This window comes from Dipteris shenzhenensis, chromosome 19 (genome assembly GCF_047967505.1).
Source record: "Dipteris shenzhenensis isolate YYH24624 ecotype China chromosome 19, Dip_SZ_1.0, whole genome shotgun sequence".
In the NCBI taxonomy this organism is placed as follows: domain Eukaryota; kingdom Viridiplantae; phylum Streptophyta; class Polypodiopsida; order Gleicheniales; family Dipteridaceae; genus Dipteris; species Dipteris shenzhenensis.
Window position 1 is genome coordinate 19409325 of NC_141614.1, and position 21156 is coordinate 19430480.

The window sequence follows — 21156 nt, forward strand, 5'->3', positions numbered from 1 at the left end:
AGGAGTTGAAGGTAGCTTTCAGTGGCCTGCTTGGAAATAATGCCAGTAAATTGTATCGCATATACCAAATCCCATGGTCATACCATAATGGCTGTGCTCTACAATCCATCTTTTCCTCCAAACACCTGCACTTGATATAAGGTCTCCCAACATTGAAGATATCATTCAGGTACTTAGGAGTCCTCCTTTTTGTTTCTGAAATCCGGCTCTTACATCTCCCAAAAACACCCATGGGGGAAGGGCATCTGCTTGTAGCAAATGCTGACATTGGGCAGAAGTTGGAAAGAGGGTGGTTATGTGTGATGCTAATATTGAAGCTCTGCGCCTTCCTTTTTGCTTCCACTTTTAATGCTTTAGATGATTCAACAAGATCGGCCAAAAAAATCCACATATTTGGTGCAAACAGTGCTAATAAATTCATATCATGCAGTTCCCAAAATTTGTTATCATATGCCAACAATTCAGCTTCCAATACCCGTGGAGGGAAATAAGGGTTAGTATATGTATGCGTAGAGCTCTTTTTTGGAGTGACTGCAGTAGACATGAGTTGATCTGAGAATATTGTCTCTTGTACATCTTCTGATATACCCTCAAGGTCACAGAAACTATGATGTGTTGTGCTGGAAGAGGATCCTTCTGGTAAAGAAAAGCATTTCAAGCCCAAACTATCCGGGGACAAAGGTCCCGCTGGAGGAGGGAGATTGGAATACATGAAGAGGTTCCTCATTGTTTCAGGAGACTTCTCTGCAAATTCCACCAAAGCAATATTGTCTTCCTCCATTAATTGGTCCAAAGACAAAGATAACTGATTGATCACCTCCAAAATTTTATCTGTATTGCCCTTTCCAATCACTAAAATTCTGCACCAATCATTGATGGACAATTGCATAACCAGCAATTTATTTGATTTAGGGTGCTCTTTGATTTCTTGCATATATGGCAACGATTCTGTCATGGACTCTTCTATTCAGCATAGTCATAATGGCCTGGCATCCAAGTGATGGGGCAAGTAGCGGATCCACATACCCAAGAGCCATCAAATCCTTGTGCCACAAAGAGGCCTGCTAATCAAAGCCAAGTCCAACCATTAGTCATGAGATTTTTCTTACCTCACAATGGTTAGGCTAGTGTGTGTTTCAACCTACATTTCTACTACTCTTTTTTATATCTCAATCCAACATCCTTGATCAATACATTCAGAATCGTAGAACTTTAATGTCTTTGAATCATTCATCTCATTAGTTTCTTAAACCACTTCAAATCTACTATTTGTAATTGTAAGAATTACACCCCTTTCCCATGGAATTTTCCAAATTCTTTTAGTTCCCAAATAATACTATTCCCCACATAATTGGATCAAAGAATATTATACATCATTAAATTGGCATTGCTGGAAGTAAAGATTCCGTAATCTTAGCAACTGTATATAAGTTGGAAGGGGACTACAAGGTATCCCAATTCATTCATTAGTAGTCCTCCTTTTTTTCAAAAATCCCATACAATCAGTTTTGATGGAAGGTGGTAAGATAAAAATTACTATTCTGCCCAAAAACTTGCCTAATCAAAGCGGTAGCTAGAGATCACTGAGTTGTCTCAAAATTCCATGTTTATGGTGTACCCATACAAAGGACAATCTACTCCCAAAATTTTGAATATTAGCCAAAAGTTGTAAACAAAATATCAGCTAATCTAATAGGATGATTATCTGCATCTATCCCTTCCGCCGCCGGTAGTATATAGTGTGCTAGTATCATCTTCAGAAACCCTGATCAGCAAATCTAGTTGAGAAGTGTGCCAACTCACTTGCATCCATCCACAAAAAGGGCAAGTTTGAACGATGACCCTTAAATGTGGGACTGCAGGCCTCCATGCCAGCACACGGTTGTTATCCCTGTCACCCAACTTGCTTTACATTTATTCTCATTATGGCACTTGAACTTCAAGAATATTTAGTATGTTACTAAGAATATTCAGTAAATGGCAGTAAAAACCTTTAGTAAATGGTCATAAAATTTTCGTAAATGACAGTGAAAAATCTTTTGGTAGTCAAAATTATATATTTGAACATCATATTCAATATCTCGATCGTGGTAATAAAATAAAAGGTAGAATATCAATTATTAACACTATTTTATCAAAGGGAATAAATCTTTAGTATTAGTCCTTTTACAGAGATCTCAATCTCATCATGATAGTCATCTATGACATGAGAACAATCATGATAATCCTCATGATGGTAACAAACTACATAATGATCTCTGGAATGTCTAGTTTTTGTATTTTGACTTAATAATTAGTTATTTATATGGAATTCTCATACTGTTATTCTATGCATTCAAAGATATATGCATGCACCTAGGTCTCGCAACACCAAATCAGTGTTCCACCAAGTCTTGTCTCCACACAGTGTTACATATAATAATGGTGGTTTTTTGACAGAGGTCATGGAATTATCACTCAATTTTTTGACATTTAATGTAGCTCATAGTTCGTAGTTCATTTCATCCAGGTCACTCGGCTATCCTAGGGTGTTTTGATATACCCTCACCCTTGTGAATGTAAAACAGACTATTTGGGGAGCTTGATCATTATACAGTAGCATGATAGTTGCATCCGGGGGAGTAGAGCATTCGGGAGAGCTTCTACGCTACGTATATAGCTCTTTTGAATTCATTTGCGGATTGTATGGGAAGTGTCCGTGCTCATTAGGAGCTGGTGACCAATATTGCCATAGTCTAGTTTTTTGGAAGGCTCAGAACTATGTAACGTGGAGCGTCGGTATCGTGATCAGTCATTATGTAACAAGCTATCATTAAATCTTGGACTGTGATATCCACTCCGATCTATCAATAGCCCATCCTTGTAGATATACACAGACGTTTTTCATAGACATATTGAAGTCCATTCTTAATACAAACATGCTACTGTTATTCGACATATCGTGGAAAATGTATACTATGCAACGTGGAACCTAGTAAGAAAGGTTATTTCGGAGTTCATCTTTCTACATAGGGGCGGACAAAGAGGCTAAGAGACGTAGAAAGTAGTCTTATGCATTACAGGAATGGTTCCGTATGTAAAGAGAGAAGCTCCTCGTCATGGCCTCTCTTCACTCTGAGTGCATTCATGATAGAGAATATCTAGTGCTATCTATACGAATGGCATCGCTATTTCTCTATACGCTCATTTGCAAGTTCTCCATGATTAGCTAAGGTCCATCTCATGGTGGATATATATAGCTAATCGTCTAGGGCGCATTACGTGCATCAAGTAATGGACTCTTTGGTGCATGAGCCCTTCATCTTCGTCGCAGTCTGCTCATGATAATTAGAAATACGTCTAGTTAAGAAAACATCGAGCTCACGGAGGTAGCTCCAGTATCATTGCTCTAGTGTAATCAAAGTATATCCCACATTTACATTTAAAAACATAAGATGAGCTCTCGGAATGTCGCTCAATTTCAAAATGCTCGTCAATCGTATATACTAGAATATTTCCATGAAATAATCGTGAAGTAACCTCTTCTTCCTAAATCTATCGAGTATATGGGATTCTCTGTGAGAGAGATGTGCTTGAAATCTCTCAGTCGCGGCGACCCCTACTAGTATGTCCTGCTCGTGTAGACCGCTTTCATCCAGTAGATTCGTCAATGAAGTCTCTCCTTTGTAAATGATAGAGGTGTAGTCAAATGAAAGGTGCTAGTTTGCGCATATGTTTAGTCTACCCTTGCACTTATGATTGAGGAGCTCACTAGTCTAATAAGGCCAGTCTATCCTCGCTCCTCTACTAGGGTGTAGTGAAAAATGATGAGACAAAACCTCCATGCAAACAATCTTCCTACACTTTTAACAAAGAGCTTCTCGGAGTGGGCAGAACCACCTCTCCCTCCTCGAGCTCCCAAACCATTAAGCCCCTCCAGCGATACCTGGGGGAGGTCCATGTGTAGTTAAGCGTCTCTCTAGAGCTCTCTGCTCGTCCCTTGGATTGCGTAGCGTGTGGACAGGTTTGGTGGAACTATTTATCGCGATTCTCCCTTGAAAACTCATATTCTGTGTGCAGCTACGTAAAGGATGCTTGCTTTTCGTGGTCTCTTCTATAATAAAAACCTCCTGTGGGTGCTATGGTTCATTGGGGGACGGGGGAGACTCTCTTTCCAAGGATGTCCTTAGTACGCGACTCCTTTACTCTTGGCTGCGGCTCATAACCTTACAGTCAATGTGAACCATTATCTCAGAATATCGTGTCAGGGCCTCCACCGTCTCCTACTTAATTCAGTCCTCTATCTATCCCCACTCTTAGTTGTGTATTGTTGTGCAACAGTCCTCCCTTGTTCTCTAATTGGATCTCGGCATGCGCACATTCATAAGTCCATAAGTCCTATGGATTTATGGACTTATGGACTTATGGACCATAGGTTTCATCAAATCAGGAGAGTCAAGGAATTGACAGTGTCACTAGTGACACTGTGTATCAGTGATACATTGATGTATATGACATTGTGTGATCACCAACTCAATAGAAGCACACACAGAGGAGCATGAAGTTCTCTTTAACATCTTCAATAATGGTGAAGCTTCAGCTGCTGAAGTGGAGAATAATAGGAAACCTATCACAATGGTGTGCAATATGGAAGGGCTAACAGATGTTGAAGCTCATTGTTAGAGAGCACATGTAATTGTACTCCCAAAGTGTCAATCCTCAAAACCCGAATTTGTCACCGCTAGATGAAAAGAAAGCAAAAGACAACTTTCAAGAGCTTATTAATTTAGAGATAGGGAAAGAAAATAAAAGTCTTTGAAGTTTTGTACTTTAAATACAAATAACAAATCAAATATTGGACATGTTGAATCTATTATACTAAATTGTCTTGTACAAATATTTTATAGTAATATCTTGTATTCTTAGCTCATACTGTCTTGTATTATTTTACAATTCACTCAGAGTTTTGGCATAAAAATTTGATCACATGGCCAATACTTTCCGCAATATTATGTAGGAAAAGTCTCAACCTTAGAGGTTTTCATGACAAGAACGTTTTACCACAATCGGTCTGCCCCCCCCCCCTTCTTCTCCAAATTTGTTGTAGGCATCGGCTTATCAATGGAAAGAGAAACAAAATAAGAAGAAGGAAGTGAAGGAAGTATTAAGTGAAGGAGATTCAAAGGGTACAAAACCTCTCTAGAAGTTTGTACTCCTCATGTCCATTGATTCCGTAGAAGCCTCAAGTCTGTCGATTCCTTCCATCCCTCCTGTGATCTAAGAAGATGATCGAAGATATGAAACTAATATCGAAGAATGAAATCGTGAATAGTAGGAAAGAATGCAACATGTTCGATCTGATAAACGCTCGTTATATAGAACATGCAAAGCTCACCAAGTCGACAGCATGCATGAGAACAAAATCCCTTAGAAATGCATCAACTAATTTGGAGAACAAAGCCAAAGCCAATGGATTCAGAAGGATGCTACGATCATGTGTAGATTTACCCAGCGCTGCAAACATTGCTAGAACTTGCAAAAAATAATGAAGGAAAAACACAAAACCTCCTAATGAATTAAAAACTTCACACTAATAAAGCCTTCATCTAAACAGCTACCTCAAACCTCGAGACACTAAAGCCAATGAATACCTTAAAAGAGTTTTAAAGACTTAACCAATATTAAAGCATCCTAGTGAGACAAAGATCTCATAAAGCAAGAGAAGAGCATTCTTCCTTTACAAGAACATCACGAAGAGAAAGAAAAGAAGTCTCTCCCACCAAAGCAAAGAAGGTAGAAAGACCTGAGCTCTCTTGGATGACATGAGAGAAAGATCCTCTAGAAATAAGAGAAATTGCTTGATGTTGTCTCCTCCCTTTTAGAGAGATTGCTTTCCATAATTATTATTCAAGATAGATCGATACAAGATGTGATCCATGTACTTTGTTTCACAATAAAAAATGCCCTTATCGAAGACACGGTGACATAATTATCCTTTGATTAGGCAGTGAGCATGAAAAATCCATAAGGTGGAGTCTGATTCTTCACACCCAGTGAAACACTTTCCCATTCCTTTCTCCATGTATTTTTTGCATACCATATTAAAGTTATAATGATATTATGGTATGTCATTTCAATTTGTGCACGCATGTGCACATGCACTTGTCTGAGTGTGTGTACATACATGCACATAGCAAATAATATATTACATGTTGTATACTATGTAATATAATGTATATTGTAAATTATATTAAATAGTATATGTAGATATATAAGTAACTAAGCATACAGATATTGATTAAACGATATGTATATATATTTATGGTGGAGGAAAAGGAGGGAGGGATAGGAAGGAGAGGAAAAGAAAAAGGAGGAGGAGTGGAGGAAAGGAGGAGGACAAGGAGGTAGTGGTGGTAATGGTGAGGTGGGCATGGTGGTGGTGTTGGTGATATTGGATAAGGTCACGAACACAATGGTGGTGATGTTGGAGAAGAAGGTAACGATGGTGGTGATGTTGGAGAAGAAGGTAACGGTGGTAGTCATGTTGGTGATAGTATGGTGTGACAAAGAAGGTGGCAATGATGATGGTATTAGTGAAGGCATAGAAGGTGGATATTAAGGAATGATGGAGGTGGATGTAAAGGTTGAGGGATGCGGCAAGAGGAGGAGGAGGAAGAGGAAAGGCAAAGGTGGAGGGATGGAGAGGTGGAGGAGGAGAAGGTGGAGATGGAGGTGAAGTGGAGGAGGAGAAGAGGAGGAATAGAAGATAAATATATAATGCAAATGTGGAATAGGATTAGAATATAGGGTCAGCCGGATTGCATACTTTTGAGGATTGCCATAATGGCCTATGATGGAGTGCTGATGAATACGAGTGTCTGATCGCAATGCTTGGGCGCAAAAAGTTATGAGGAGGCCAGGGAGTGCAGGGTTTAGCCTGCAGTGTTCACAGAAAACATTTTTCTCAACAAATCAGAAAACTTGGGGTTTCAAATTTTGAAGGTTTTTCTTGAGAATTTGCCGATTTCTTAGCTAAAATATAATTGAATTGCCTAAAATTTTGCAGATTTTACAAAGTTGAGAAAATATTTCTTACGGATGAAAATGAAAATGTTGCAAGTTCATTGTATATAGTTTTGCAGGTTTTCTGTGAACACTGGGTTTAGGCAGACCGAGGTGACGTGTATCCGTCAGGCGGGCGACCAAGTAACCGAGTGTGGCCACACCAGGTACCCGAGTCACTGTGGCGGCCACGTAGGCGCATGCCCGAAGGTTGGTGTGAAAAGGAAGAGGGGAGACCCGATGAAGTGGCGAAGAAACTGATGAGAATCTCAACCAAACGAAATTGTTGCCGTGTGAATCCGTGCACAACATTTGATGCTTCTAACTGTTCTTCTTCACTCTACGCGATGCTCTTGCCACCACTCTCTTTCTTTAATAAGGCATCAGCTTGCTCGGCGCGGCTGAGGGTGACGGATGACACGGTTTTGCAGGCAGCGAGCTTGCTTGCCATGGTGCACTCGTTCGATTTTGTGGCGTACAAATTGTCGGTGAATCCCTCATGTTATCAATTGCGTCCAGCTTCGTCGCTTTGAGAGATTGCAGCACTCAGGAGTTTCATTGCTGGTGTTTTCCGCTAGCAGCACGAGCGCGAGCGCGAGAGAGAGAGAGAGAGGCCGGGAGAAGCGGGAGAGAGGGAGAGGAGCAGGGGGAGCGAGAGACAGAGAGTTATGAGAGTTTCATGTCGACGAGCAACTGTAAGAAGTTCGCGCATTTGGCCTGAATCCAGCCTCCATATGCTCCAGGACCGCAATTAGCCTGCTTGTCGTGTGAAACGGAGCAGCGAGCAGCACTGCGTAGAATTCTCTCACGCTTTTTGTCCATGGGCACGGCCGCGAATGGCGCTCCCTTGCACAAAGGAACCATCTTTAGCCTCCTCCTCCTCCTCGTGGTGTGGGAGGAGCAGCACCGCCAAGCCGAGGATGAGCTCGACACCCGCTGTAAGCTGGAGCGGGAGAGCTTCGAGGAGGACCACAAGCGCAGGCGGGAAGCGCTGTTGTCGGAGCGCAGGGAGCTGCACGAAGAGTACGCTGACTGGGAGGAGATCGAAAGGTGCAGGTTGAAGAGAGCTCGCCTGGCGGCAGCGGCGGTGGGAGCTGCATTATCCACGCAACAGAGGGTGCAGAGACGGCTCTGGGTGAGGAGCAGATCGCAGGCGTGGTGGGAGAGATGCAGTGATCCGTCCTTTCCTGACTCGGAATTCCGCCAGGCGTTCAGGATGAGTCGAGCGACCTTCGAGCTTGTCTGTGAGGAATTGGGCGCGAGCGTGGCGAAGGAAGACACCATGCTGAGGCTAGCTATCCCTGTGAAGCAAAGAGTGGCGGTGTGTATCTGGCGACTCGCCACTGGTGAGCCACTGCGCTTGGTCTCCAAGCGTTTTGGGTTGGGGATCTCGACTTGTCACAAGCTTGTGCTGGAGGTTTGCGCAGCTATACATGAGATTTTGCTCCCCAAGTATGTGCAATGGCCTTCCTCTGAACGCTTGCAAGCCAGTAGTGAAGAGTTCGAGCGTATCTCCGGCATCTCGGATGTTGTTGGCGCCATGTACACCACCCACATCCCCATCATCGCTCCCAAGGTCAATGTTGCAGCCTACTTCAACAGACGCCATACTGAGAAAAACCAGAAAACTTCTTATTCAATCACTCTGCAGGGTGTTGTTGACAGTAGTGGAGCTTTCATCGATGTGTGCATCGGTTGGCCCGGCTCCCTTTCAGATGATCAGGTGCTCGAAAACTCTGCTCTCTATCAACGTGGGGCTGGCGGATTCCTACAAGGTGTTTGGGTTGTTGGGGGTTTTGGTTATCCACTCTTGGACTGGTTGCTCGTTCCTTACGTCCAGCATAATCTTACATGGACACAGCATGCTTTTAATGAGAAGATTGCAGAGATTTGGAAGATAGGAAGCGATGCTTTCAGTCGTTTAAAAGGACGGTGGCGCTTCCTGCAAAAGCGTGCTGAAGTCAAGCTACAGGAACTGCCTGTTGTTCTTGGAGCCTGTTGTGTATTGCATAATATCTGTGAACAGAACGGTGAGGTCTATGACCCTGAGCTCCTGTATGAGGTTCAAGATGATGAAATGGTTTCTCAAAGCATACCATGGTCCATGCAATCTGTGGACAGACGTAATCATATAGCTCACCATCTCCTACATAATGTCCGTTCCAATGCTTTCTTTCTTTGATGAGAGCTCGGCTGAAATCTCTCTGATGCAGGCGACGTTGACGGTTGGGAGCAATATCAAAGCATTTTAGTTCTTTCTCGTCCCAATTTGAAGCCACATTGATCACGGATACCCCTCTTGCGCTAGAGTATTTGACACTTTAAGAAGTGATTACATATGTGGCTTTGTATGAATGTCGTCATGTGAGATCTATCTTGAGGGTTTTGCAGAGCGCACTGGGCCATAATTGCAATACTTGCAAGCTGCATTGCAGTGCTTGAGGGTATTGCAGTGCGCACTGGCCATAATTGCAATACTTGCACGCTGCATTGCAGTGCTTGAAATTTTATGAATTTGAAGTTTTTGCTTGCATCTGTACAATCGTAAAGGGCAAATTATGCAAGCTGCTGGCAGTTCCACCATCTTCTTACCCTTGAATGGAATGACTGTCTTCATGGTACTGGAGCCTTGCTCTAGATTCATGTTCGTGCCAAACATGGTACTTAACATATTGTTTCCTGCCGCATGGGCTATGTGGTTGCTGTGACTTGCAATTGTTTCCTGCCGCATGGGCTATGTGGTTGCTGTGACTTGCAATTTGACTGATTTTATCAACATAATATCAGCTCGCAGTTGTCATTGAACCACATTAAAGCGATTCTATACGTGCTGCTTCTCTTTGCAATGTTCCTTCCACAAGATAAGTGGAGAATTCATGTATGATTTCAGTATTACCAGAAGTGTTGCAGATCGAGAATCTACAAAGAGTGGCTTACCCCTAGGATCTCCTTTCAGATGGGAGTAGAGGGAACCCACTTTGCAATTATCATTTATTATAGAATCATGCTTGATTACGGTACGTATGACAGTGTTTTCAAGTTCTCATGCTGTTTTGACAAGGCCAGACATTTTGGTTCTCATACGCTTTACCCCCTCGTGCATTTTTGTAAGGCCTCGTAGTCTGCCTGTACAGTATATCCTGATCAATTTTGCATGCTTCCAGCGCTCTGCTTCTGGTACCTCCTCATCAGACCATTATCTCAGCCATCTCGCTCTTATTTACCACTGCTGCACAAGAAACAAACCTCTTCCATGGTCACATAAGCTGGAGAAGGTTGATGGACATCAAAGCGATGTCCAGCCCTCAATGGTGCCCTAAATATAACTCAAGAAGGGTATACTGTTGCTGCTCACATGGCAGCTTCTCTCAATCCCCCTACCTGTGCAATGTGACACCATCTACACCCTTACATAGGAGGTGTCAAGCCCTGTTGCACGGGTGCTAGCAGGGGGGGCATTGATCCTATCTATCCAACACCCCCTCTGAATATTACGTCATGGTCCGACACCCATTCTGTCGAAGAACTGCTCCATGCAGATACTTTCAGCAAGAAGTCGAGGATGTCTTCATCGTCTGGTCCATGAACCCGCACCTCCAGTATCTCCAGGTATTGCACCACTAGATGTTGGAAAACACACCTACACTTGACCATAGCATATCATAGCCAACATGTAGGTAGATTAATGTCCTTGCAATCACTAACTAAAAACACAATGCCATGGTACAACATCCAGTTATCTTGCAGACTTCTGCAGATACAAGAAGATATAGAGAGCACTTCAGCCCAAATAGATCTCATCTATAGATACACAAAAGGAGCTCCAAAAATGTGGTCACCACGCTAGGAATAAACCATACCCCACAAAGTAGGGCAAGCATCCTAGGGGCTTTTTTAATCCGATCATCCTCCAGCGACATCTGCAGCCTCGACCCTCAGAACCTGTTAAGTGAGAATTTTCATGCTTGTCCACACAGCTCTCCATCAACTGATCCCTTTCCAGAAGCTCTGGAACTGCTCCCAGCTGCCTCCGTACCGAACCTGTCTTTGAGCTCCATTCAGGTCTGAATCCTGAGCCCACCAAGGTAACCTGTAGTCCCTCTTGTTCCCTATTCAGCGACATGCCAATGATACATCTTCGAGAATCCTCCTTCTCACATGTATATTCGGGATCTCTATCTCTGTAGAGTCCAAGACACAAATGTCTTTGGAAGACATGCGGAGGAAATGCCCCTCTGCATGTTTGGAAGGCTTTCATCCTCCACCTAAACAAACATTGCGACCACAGCATCCATTGGAAATCCGTTTCAATGAACTATGAGGAAGCATACCCTAGTCCGTTGTTTTTCTTGCCTTTGGAGCAAGTCAAAGTACCTCCCCGGAGTACCAATCAAAACCACCTCCTTATGAATCTCTGGACATTCACCAGCATGCCCCACTGCTCCGCATTCACTACAGCCTTGTTTTTAACATGATCTAAGCAACATGTGCTGCTTATCACCTTCACAAAAGGCTCTAGATCCTCTGACCACTATCTATTTCAGACGTGTGTATAGTCATACCTGATCAATGACACTCATTGGTCCAAGTCATGAGCAATCCGGAGTCTTCAAGGTACTTGGGCATCAACAAGTCCATCTAGTCGTCCCCCTTAGATGCTAGGAACAGCCAGGCATCCTGGGTCTATCTCAATTTAATCATCTGCATTGGCAATCTCGACCCTCGGTACTTGTATAGTGAGGACCTTGTGGCTGCTCCACATAGCTCTCGACCATTTGGTCCCATTCCAGAAGCTGTGGAACTGCTCCCAGCTGCCTCCGGAACCAATCTCTCATTGAGCTCCACTCAGTTTCGAATTCTAAGGTTACCTGTACTCCCTTCTGATCTTTTGGCGTCCCGGTCAAGACACAAAGTCTTGAGTCATGTTATCATAATTGTTTACCAGCATGCCTTTGATCCTTCTTTAGGTATCCTCACTGTCACCTGCATCCATCAGTGTCACATTGACACTCATAGCTCCAGAAGACAAGCAGAAAACTCCAAATGCTTCTGCCTTGTGAATTTTCCCTCTTATTTGTCTGGAAGGCTTTCACCGTCTACCTGGACAAACATTGTGACCATAGCACAAGCAGTAAATGCCTTCACCTCACCATCTTTATCCTGCAACTTCATCCTAGCTTCCTCTTGGACCAATAGAGGACAGACCTTCTCAAATGTGAGAGGTTTCAACCTTTCTCAACCCGTGAGGGCAGTCACCAGTCCATTGAAGCCGCATGGAAGTTCGTTGATGAATAGCATGGCAAGCTGATTTTTTTCAGCCTTTGAACATTATCTAGCATTTGAACTTTGGAGCTTTTGTGCTTTAGCATCATCAACTAAACTCGAACATCCAAACAACTCAACAACTAGACCATGAAAGCCTCAACCCCCACCTCACGCATGTGCTACTGCTTATATAATGGCAAACTTCTGACTCCAAAACCGCCCTTGCAGATTAAGAAGGGCTTGTGACTTGGATTCCTGCCACAATGGCCAGGTTGTTAGCCAAAATGGCCATGTGTCTGCATCTCATGATCACTCCTAGGCGTAGCGCTAGGGCTTAACACTTCACTCAGACGTAACTTGGACCAAGTCCTCACAGTCGAAACCCAAGAAGGTCCACAAAAGTTTTGTTGCTCCCAGCTTGCACCCTTCAATTGTGGATCTCAAGTGGGGAAGGGGGGGTGGATTAGTGAGTTGGGAGTAATAAAAGGTGGAAGAGTATCGAGGTCAAGGCTTGGGCTTGCAAAAGTTAGGCCAGGTCATCCACCAAAAAGGAGGGGCTCTTGATTAACACTATTGGTCTCCAAGAAAGGGGTTCTTATCTGGCTGGGCACTCTTGGTGGGATTTGCATGGATCATTGAAGAGTAGTCGTAATCCTACTCTTGCTCAATGGTCGACTGCTTAGCTCAATGGTGAGGAATGGGGCGGGCAGGTCCTTGCCATAGCAAAAGGAACCTTTGGAGGTTTGGGATAAATTGCATTCAATTCCAATGGTGAATCAAGATACAGAGATCGTTCTCATTTCCATTGTCCTATTAAGTGTACAACATTAGGGTATATGATGTCAAGGTGTGCAAACTTGAGATGCACCTTTTTCTTACATCAATCTCTCAAGTAGTAGATGGATCCACATTGACCTATTCTTTTTTAGGGTTATGGCAAAGAGCTTCTTCATTCCTATTCTTGCACCTTGTATTTCACCTCCTCCTATTGGGCAATCAATTTTTGTTGATCATTCAAGGCTTGGGCCAACTTGTCATAGAGACTGACTATAATAGGGAGATGAGTGGCCTCCCTCAGTGCCATCAATCCCAAGGTCTGTGTTGGAGAATCATTTGCCCTAGTGGCAACCATGTTTGTGGTGGATAATTAGGACTTCCTTACTTAGGATAGCTCAGAGGGTGACTTTGAAAAGAGGTTGTGCCTTAGGTAGATGTAGATTCAATCTTGAAGGAAGTGGATTAGCCTCCTTGATAGGCTTGGCCTACTATTTCTTTTGATTTCTTGACCCGTTCCACTTGTAGTTGCTTAAGTGTAGCTTGAAGTGAGTCTTACTCATATGGCAATGCAATGACATATGGGGATTGCAGTTGTGCTACTTCTTCTTTTAATTATTTTAACTTCTTGTTTTATGACTTGATTACCTACCTCTATACTAGATACTTGAACCTCTAGAAGTTGGCATTTGGTGTCATAGGTTGAGTGTTTAGCTCAACTCAAAAGTCATCGTACTTGGAGCATAGGTGATCAAGCTCCTAAGCCAACTTGGTGATGTGGAGCTTCCCCTCGGCTTGGGTATTGAATTTATCTAGTTGTGGAGGGATCACTACCGAGCAATTTATTGATGCCTCTACACTTCTGAACAATGTCGTTCAATCCATTCATTACTCGGTTGGCATTTGATGTGAGATGTGCCCACTAAATCGAACTATGCAAGGCACTCTCGTCAAAGAAGAAAAATACCTCTAAGATCCCTCTTTATGGGGGAACACCTGCATCTCTTGTTGGGGACCTAGTTGACCCCGTTGCTTGTTGTTGAGCTACTATTGGAGTACTACTTCTTGCTTTGAGGCTGGTGTGGAGCCATTACCGCACTCTTTTTGCCGAGGGAAGGATGTTCTAACCGGTGAATGCATCGCACTCTACCAATGTAGGATTGAGATGCTCATGCCTAGTTGAAGGTAGATGGAACACTTCCTTGATTGGGATGCTCATGCCCAGTTGAAGGGAGATGGAATACTTCCTTGATTAATTCCTTGGTAAGGGATACTGTCCTTTCATGGACCCTTGAAATGCAACTCCCTTTGATGATGCACAAAGGATCCCAAGCACTTCTTTGCAAAAGAAGGATTGGCTTTCTGCTATCTAGTTTATAGGACATGAAGGCTTAGAAGAATTGGTCAAGTTGCTTGTGGAGAGTGGTAGATCTAATATGAAGCCATCTCTCAATGTGGCATAGATAGCTTGAAGCGTGTAAGTCGTCACATAGTTGGACGCCCACTAGTGGGCGACATGGTAAATAGCATGATAGGGCTTCACTTTGCTACCATTGATTAGCTCAGGAAGTAGATTGCCTTGTATACAAGCATTGGAAGTAGGCTACCTTGCTACCATTCATTAGCTCAGGAAGTAGGTTGCCTTGTAGATTGGCCAGCTAGATTGTGTTGTTGGTGAAGACTTTTAGTAGTTTGAATGGACCATTCCATCGGGTTTCTTTAGATCTAATTGGGTGCTGTGTGGAAGCACCTTTGGAAAGGTTGTTGGGAGTCGTATATAAGCATAAGCATAACTTTTGAAATGTGATTGGGAGTGACATGCATGCTTTGCACCTTCTTCGGATTACTGTTGGGTCCATTTGCCTGGACTTGGGGCTCATCAAGCTTGATCAACCGATTTATTCACCAATTAATTTACTCTACTCTCCAAGTTGATGCTTGGTTGTAACTCGCAAGCTCATGAAAAAGAATTCCAATGGCACAACTACATCTAGCCTATAGGCCATGCCAGAAGGGGTCAACATGGTTGCTACATCTTGTATGCCCAAAGAGTTGCATTTAGCTTGAAATCCAACCTTTCTGATCGGATATTCACAATCTTTGTCACAGTCCCATAAAGTCTTAGACCCCATCTTTGAAACACTTCCTTGGGTAGACTCAACTGTAAGGGATCTGTGATCCTAGGGGAGGGTTCTTCACGTTCTCGCTTGCCAGAGCTGCACCATTTGCATCACATCCAAATGTAGTCTAATCTTCATCATTGCTCTATTTTCCACTTGACAAATGCAAATCATTACTGCACCCATACTTGTGTTTTCACATACTCTGGCTCCAACCACCTTTTGCCTTGGTTGAGTCGGATCATTGCCAAAATATGGTTTGAGCCTAAAACCATTGACTGGCTTAAGGAAAGTATTACCATGCAAATCACTCACTAGAAATGTTCCCTGACTAAGCACTTCCACAATTCTATAAGGTCCATCATATCTCAATTTCAAATTTCCTAGATGAGGTCCATGCTTGGAATTGTACATCAGCACCAAAATGACCTCTTTTGAACAGTTTGAATTTTATATTCCTATTAATCCAAGCTTGTCTTCTTCTTTGAATGATCTCAGAAATACCTAAATTGATAATCAGATCCTCATCCAACTTCAACCATTGTTGAATTCTGAAATTCATGGATTCTTTAGGAGAGAATTTATGTTCTACAACAATTCTCAAGCTCCCCACAATAAAACTCCATTGAGACAACTACCTCTGTGCCATACACCAATCTGTAAGGAGTCATACCAGTGGTTACCTTGAAAGCTGTTCTAAAATACCAAAGAATTGAATCTAACTTCTGATCCCAATCCTTAGGATTATCTTGAACTATCCTTGAGAAAATCTTCATAATAATTTTATTGGAGCTTTTAGCCTATCCATTTCCCTGTGGGTAGTATGTTGTAGACTTCTTATGCAACATCATGTGAGTATTGGTTAGCTTTGCAATGACCTTATTGATAAAATGAGTACCCCTATCAGATACTTTTTTTTTTTGGGAGAAAAAAAAGTTTTATATTATAAGCAGTTCATAAGATATACATTTATGCTCCCAAAAATACAGTTATAATAGCAGGTCTGCACACCATGAATCATCCAGATGATACTCCGTAGCTAAATCAGTCTGAGTAGTAGATGGATCCCTTGAAATGGCATTCTTGGTTGAAGATATGGTAGTGCTCTAGTTCGTGGTTCTTAATCTCCGTAAAGAACAGTTCGAGAGGTCACTATCATAGATCTGCAATGCCTGCTAACCATTCAGAAAACATATATTCTGCATCAGTATGCTTAGCGTTAAATTGAAATTCATTTCTGGAAATCCACACAAACCACAATGCATGTGCCTACACGAGTGCCCATCGTGTGTGTTTGACTTTAGCTGCATCCCCAAGAAGAATTGTTTTCCAATTGATTGGCTCACCTAATTGTATCTGCACTTTCTTCTAGACTTTTCCTAGCTGACAGGCATGCTACGAAAACGTGGAAAACATCTTCTTGAGCTCCTGGACAACGTCGGCACTTGCCATCACCTTTTCCAATCTTCAGTCCCCTTGCATTTGTCCAAACAACCTTCAGCATAACAAGCCAGAGCAAGGTTGATATCTTCTCCAAAATGGCTTTAGCCCAAATATATCAAAATCTCCACTTCCAGCAAAGCTTAGATTCGGAGGTGTTCCACCGGGAATTTAGGACAGGGATCATATCTTCAATAAAGTCATAGGGTGTAGGAATCGGAAGCAAATGAGGGGAGAGTATCTAGCTAAACTCTAAGGCGTAATTGAGTACTGAGCCCCCCTTCCACTATGTGTCTCCTTCCCAGAGAGCTAGTCTGGCAATGACAAACATTGCATCTTGATTGGTAAGTCTGAATTCTCTCCTAATTTCCAGCAAGGTCTTCCATCTGAATTGATCCCTTTGCCACAGCTGTCCGCAAGATTGGAGGCCCTTGTTGAAAAGGAAGTAGGCTCTAATAAAATCTATGTTGCTAAGTAAAGCATTTTTGTGAATTGATGAAGCCCAAATGGAGTTCAGCCTCATAAAAGCGCCTTTTTCGAAGAAGCACAGTTGAGTTTTGATTGATTCTAGTGCCCTCCATAGGGATTTCTATAAATCACTTCCCTTCGTTGAGCAGGGTTCAAGACAGAAAACTGCAGACAATATTGGGTAATTTTTCCACCTCTTAGCCCTAACAGGCCAAACAAGTTTAAAGTTTCGAGCTAGAAGTGATGCCAATCAAGTTCAGGGCATAAAAGGACTTTGAGAATCCATGTAGCAGCCAACTTCGCCGCCGCCTGCTTGATGTCAACTACTCCCAAACCTCCTTCACTCTTGGGTCGGGTGCAAAAGTTCCATCTCACTTTGGCAATTCTGTTAGATCCCCCCCACAGGATCTGCTTTGGTGATAAGCTTATCCAATCCCGCCTGACTTGGATGCCAACAAGACAGGTAAAAAATGGTAATGGGATACAAGGAATGGTTGAGTACCATTCTTCTTCCCACCAGGTTTGATTGAAATCCTCTCCACTTTTCTAGCTGCGTCTTGAACTTGTTAGGCACCCAGTCCCATCGTTCCTTCATGGACACCTCAAAGCCCATGGGTATGCCAAGCAGTCTAAACACAATGCCTTTATGGATCAATTGACAGCCCAAGCGATCTAGCTCAACTTGTGACTTTCCACTGAGAGTGCAATATCCTATTTTGTTATGATTGATGAGTGAGCCTGTTGCTAGATAATATGTTTCCAGACATTCCATAACTTCACTCACATCACGAGTGGAGTTTCTAGGCATAAGATTGGTGTCGTCTGCAAATTGTTGCAATATCCTGTTTTGTTATGATTGATGAGTGAGCCTGATGCTAGACAATATGTTTCTAGACATTCCATAACTTCACTCACATCACGAGTGGAGTTTCTAGGCATAAGATTGGTGTCGTCCGCAAATTGTTGCATAACCATCTGCTTCCCAATAGGCAACTCAATTCCTTTGACTGTACCCTCAAACGTTTTTTCAATGAGCAATCAGCCCAACGCATCTACCGCTATAGCATAGAGGAGAGGGGCAATGGGGCCTCAATGGGGCAGCCTTGCCTAATGAATCTTTTCAATGGGAAAGGTGAAGACATCTCACCATTAATGCACACCTTGGCAGAGGCATTGGAGAGCAAAAGTTTGACCGCAGAGATGAAATTCAGTCCCAATCAAGCTTGTCATAAGCTTTATCTAAATCTATTTTGATGAAGCAAATATCTTGACTCGACTCCCTAGCATGTTCACACCCTTCCCAGATATTTACAATCGCCTCCAGGAGGTGTCTCTGTTTTATGAATCCCAGATATTTACAATAGCCTCCAGGAGGTGTCTCCCTTTTATAAATCCCTTCTATTCCTGCAAATCCATCTGTCCATCTTGTGTTGAATTATTAGTGCTAAAGCTTTGGCAAAGATTTTGTAACTGCAGTTAAGCATAGTCAGAGGTCTCCAGTTTTTAATTAAATCCTTTCTTCCTTCTTTTGGAATAAGGTTGATTATTCCACTATTCAGGCGATCGGGAAGACAAGAGGTGGAGATACTTTCCTGCCACACCTCCAGAAGTTTGGGGCCTATCCAATCCCAGAAAACCTTGTAAAACTCAACAGGTGAATTGTCTTCTCTAGGGGTTTTGCCTTCTTTCATGACCAACATCGCTTCCTTAAGTTCACCAAGAGTAAGAGGAGCTTCCAAGCTTTGATGATCTAGACTTGTGACTACACCTTGTCTTGCAGACTGGCATCTATGTCTTGCACAAACCACTCCATCATCTGAATTCATAGTCCTTGACAACAAGTTCTTAAAGTGCTCACAAATGAAGTCTCTGTTTTCAGTGTCCAATTGGGCCCAACTGTTTGTGTTGACTTCAAGGAGCTGAATTTCCTCTAAAGCTCTCTTCCTGCGAACAATCTTGAAAGTTTCTTTGGTGGGCCTATCAAGTTTACCTGCCCATCATCTTCTGGTGTATAATTTGGCTGAGGAATATCTTATGCTTTCCAGTCTAGCTAGTTCTCTCTTGGCAAGGCAAAGATTGATCTGCGCTTGAGTATCTTTGTTATGTGCTTGGGCTTCAACAGTATCGAACCTCTTCTGGAAAATGCCTATTCTCTGCCATCGAACTTTATCTCTGAGCTTTCTGGCCTACTTGAGAACTTCCTGTGTTTTAAGGACATTTCGAATCCAAAAGTCAGCCACTGACTCATCAATGAGTCTGGGAGCAGTCCACAGCTCCTTCACTTTGGCTTGTACAGTACCTAGTTGGAAAAGGCTAGGGTTAGCCTTAAACCAGGATGAGGCTCTTGTACCTGAACCAAAGTGACACTAAAGAAACAATGGTTTGTGATTAGAATGAGATACTATCTCAATTGGTATCCTAGACATTGGAATATCTTATGCTTTCCAGTCTAGCTAGTTCTCTCTTGGCAAGGCAAAGATTGATCTGCGCTTGAGTATCTTTGTTATGTACCTGGGCTTCAAGAGTATCGAACCTCTTCTGGAAAATGCCTATTCTCTGCCGTCGAACTTTATCTCTGAGCTTTCTGGCCTACTTGAGAACTTCCTGTGTTTTAAGGACATTTCGAATCCAAAAGTCAGCCACTGACTCATCAATGAGTCTGGGAGCAAGTCCACAGCTTCTTCACTTTGGCTTGTACAGTACCTAGTTGGAAAAGGCTAGGGTTAGCCTTAAACTAGGATGAGGCTCTTGTACCTGAACCAAAGTGACACTAAAGAAACAAAGGTTTGTGATTAGAATGAGATACTATCTCAATTGGTATCCTAGACATTGTCATGATATTATGATACATGAAATTCGCAATACTTCTTCCCTTATTATCTTTCAAAGCCACTGCTTTAACCCACTTACTACAATAATCAATAGCAACAACTATGTACTTATTATTTGTGTACCTAGCTGTTGGCTTGATTGGACCAATAAAAACCAAGCCCCATTTTTGAAAAGGTTCAAGTGGAAGGATAGGTTGATAAGGCATCCTCTCTTTTGGTGAAGGTCTACCATCTCTCTGACATGCTAAATGCTCCTTTGCATATTGATGAGCATCTTTAAACACTATTGGCCACCAAAGGCCTGCTTGCATAATGTTTCGGCCTGTTACCTCCCTCGAGAAGTGTCCTTCCGCATTTCCAGCATGTGCCTCTATCAACACTGCCTAATACTCATGAACTGGCACACATCTTCTAATCACTTGATCAATGCCTCTCTTATAAACTAGGCCAACAATAACCAAATAAGGCTTACTTTGTAGCACCATTTTCTTTTTCTGATCCCTTGACAAAGAATCAAGAATCAGCCCATCAGTAAGGAAAGATAGCATCCGATCATACCAATATTTTGGATCCTTCATTCGGACCATGAACATGTCTGCATCTGGTAGTTGATTGGGTACTCCAATAGGATCTTCTTTTGAAATGAGCCTACTCACATAATCATCAATTGCTTGCTATCTTCCTAGTGTATGACTTACTTGATAGTCAAATTCCTGGAATAACATCCACCTTGCAAGTCTTCCAGTTAGTTGTGGTTTAGTCACCAAATAGATCAAATCCTAGTGGTCAACATGGAAAATAACCTTATTACCAAGTAGGTAATGTCTGAACTTATGTAAAGCATATACCATTCCCAAAGCTTCTCTTTTAGCGATTGCATAGTTCTTTTCAGCTTTTGTCAACACTCTGTTGGCATAGAACACAAGTCGGAACCAATGTTTATGCTTATCTTGCATCAATACTGCTCCAACTGCCACATCTGAAGCATTTACAAACACATGAAAGTGGAATTCCCAATCTGGAGGTTGTAGGATAGGTGCTACTACCAACAACTACTTGAAGGATCCTTCATTGTATGGCAACTAGAGGAAATTTGGGAAAAGTCATATATTATGTGATAGTTTACATGGGCTCTACTTTGGTTTGTTGCAATGACCCTCATAAGAACTAGGTGCACTACTTGCATTCTCCCCTCTTGACAACAAGTAGAGGGTTAG